This window comes from Microtus ochrogaster, unplaced genomic scaffold (assembly GCF_000317375.1).
Source record: "Microtus ochrogaster isolate Prairie Vole_2 unplaced genomic scaffold, MicOch1.0 UNK37, whole genome shotgun sequence".
In the NCBI taxonomy this organism is placed as follows: domain Eukaryota; kingdom Metazoa; phylum Chordata; class Mammalia; order Rodentia; family Cricetidae; genus Microtus; species Microtus ochrogaster.
In genome coordinates this window covers 1413771-1416886 of record NW_004949135.1, presented here as the reverse complement: position 1 = coordinate 1416886, position 3116 = coordinate 1413771, and positions in this window count along the sequence as shown.

The following is a 3116-nucleotide window of genomic DNA, read 5'->3' as shown; positions in this document are numbered from 1 at the left end:
TTACAAAAAATTTGTTCTTTTTTAAAAAAAATTAGAACTGTATAACAAGCATATATTGTTTCTACTCCTATGCTCATCTACTCTGATTTCCTACTAGCATCCCAACATGCACACTGTTAGTTTCTCAGAGTGTGTTTATATATAAATATAAACATACATGCATATTCTCATTGTCCCGACTTTCTTCCTACAAAAGTAGCAATTTGGTGTTTGGCATTCGGCTTCCTTTTTTATTTTAATATTTTTTATTTTTGAGACTGGATTTCTCTGGGTAACTCACAGAGACTCACCTGCCTCTGCCTCCATAGTGGTGGGGTTAAAGGTGTGCACCACCATACCCAGATGGCATTCAGCATATTAAACTTAACTAGTCTCTCTTCTTTCCTACTAGGACACAGGAAGGAGATTTTATATCTACTGAACCAATTTCGATTGCTTTAAGGTTTTTGACAATTCAATAGCTAAACACAAGTTTTTTTTACTAATTTTTATTTATTTCAGGGTTAAGCAGCCAGAAACCAACAAGTGGCTCTCTCCTCCAACAAATATAGTCAGTCATTTGTAGAGAAGACGCTCATTTTTAAACTAAGAATGGAAACCATTCACTTATAACAATGATGTTTGTGATAGGTTGCATTTTGTTGTGTCAAAACATGTTGCAGTCTTAACCCTAGTAACTGTATGTTACCTTATTTGGTTATAGAATCTTTGCAAAAAAGTTGAGATCAGTCATTAAGATGGGTAATAATCTAACATGCTGGCATAACAGAGACAGACAAGTACAGAGAGACAATGTGGTGACAGAGGAAAAAGCTATTTGCAAGCCAAGCAAAAGCCAGGAGCAGCTGGGAATGGAGTCTTGCTACAGTCCTGTTATGGAGCTGATTGGGGTCACCTTTATTCCTGACAACTAGCTTCCATGATTGTGGGACAATAGATTTCTGTTGTTTCAGCAACCTTGTTTGTAGCACTTTGTATGACAATCTTAACAAACAAAATATTCTTTATAAACCTTCCTTTTAAAATTGCTTAGAGTAGAAAACTATGTAAAAAGTCTAGCTTTTCAACATTAAAGCAACGCTTGTAATTTATTAGTAATATGGCATGGTGTCTGGGACTTATTTCTCTATTTGCCAGTCATAGCGAGTTAAGGGCAGGAGAGATGTAACACGCTAACACGCTCTGTTTCCTACTTCCTAGATGTCTTACTGAGTTTTTTAAAAAAATGTAAGTCCAAGAGAATCTGTAACTTAAACATATCTATTTCTTTTGCACTCTTATATAAACTGTTTTAAGTGTGCAATACTAAGGTTAAGAGAGAGCCTGTCCACAATCTTTGGAAACAATTATTAGATGTCATTCTATGAGCAAAGCAAATTATCACCACGACTCCTATTAGAAATATTCATTTTTAGAAAGAACTAGCCAGAGTTCTACCTTCCAATTTTTAATCTCCTTTGATATTCATAAAGAATTTGTTAGTAGGTTTTATAAGAAAGTTTATCATCTTTTCCTCATACCCAACATGAAATAATACATTAAAATTTTAATTGCTCAGTTTTCATTTCTGTGACAGCAGCATGATGCTATCATTTGAGGTAAAAAAAAAGATGACTTGTTGACTGTTTAATATGTCAACTCTGTATCACATTTTCATATTTTTTGGTTTATGTCAGAATGCTCTTAGGACTAAATAGATATCACATACATATCTAACACACCTAAAACATACTAAAAGTGTTATACTTTAGAAGTTATTTAGAAATGAAGTTCCTTGTGTATGAATATCATTTGTAGAAACCACACATAAATAAAATTACTATAATGCTAAGTTAGCATGTCACATTTCAAATGGTAATACGTTATTAATAACTTTTTTATTTTTAGAAATTAATGTCTGCATCCTTTCCTCTAAGTTATATTTAAAATCCTAATGCAAGGAAATCATGGTAAAGATGATACAATGATTTTAAGTATCTAAAAGAATACTCCAGGCAAGTGAGATGGCTCTGAGGATGATGGAGCTTTGGGGGCCAACTCTCACCACCTGAGTTGGATTCCTGGCACTCACGTGGTATAAGACTGTCTGCTTAGTTTCCTCTGATTTCCACACGTTGGAACACGTGCACACATGCTCACACATGTTTAAGGAAAAAGAACCCTCTGTACTGCTCAGTAAATTATGTAAGAAATACTGTATGTATTTGCCAACGTAAAAGCATCTTTAACCAAACTGACTCAATGGAGAAGAGGGCAGCCATCTTGGGTGTGAGTTCAAAGGAGCCAGTTGGTTAATTCCTAGGGGAGTCACAATGGAATTTTGATTCTCGTCAGCTTTTTGATTTCTCTCACCCTTTAAGCCAGAAATGCCCTTTCCTAGAAAACTGCGCTGCGGACAGTTGAACTGAGCTCTGAATCCCAATCCAGAAGTTCGGAGAATGTAGAATGGTTTGGTGATTTGCCCTTCAAGTACGCATCTGGTTGTCTTCCAGTAGTCACTTTCAAACTTTTACAACTTCAGTTTGCTTACATACCCTCTACTTTTAGTTCTGAACAAACCTGGTTTTATTTGTTAAAACATTGAATCGCTTTTTATCGATTCCCACCAACAGTCAATTCACAAGAGCTTTGCAGTCGGCTGACCATCCCTGCGAGGATGGAATGACAAGAAAGAACTACGAAATTATCAGGACTAACGTGGGAAGCTACACCGGGACCACACGCACAGCCTCATATCTGGCCACGGACCTTACGGCTTTTTATGGGAGCATCCGTAAGTCTACTGAATTTGGGGTCAAGCACACGTCTTATTAGGCACAGCGGACGCCAGGTCCCGCGAGGCTCGGGGGAGTCACACGCACTTTCTGAATGCGGTGAGTTCCAAGCATCCCTCGCTGCCGCCCAGCCGCGTGCCGATGGCTAACCCACCCCGTAGTTCACCGCACCGAGCGCGGGGCTGAGGAAGCCAGCGCGGGCTGGCGCCATCGCTCGTGCTCAGTGATACCCACGGGGCGCGCGACAGACGCGAGGAGGAAAGGCCGCGGCCCTCGCTCGCAACCGCGGGGAAGGCAGCGGGGCCGCGCGGCCCGTGCGCGCTCATAGGCCCCGGGGACGCG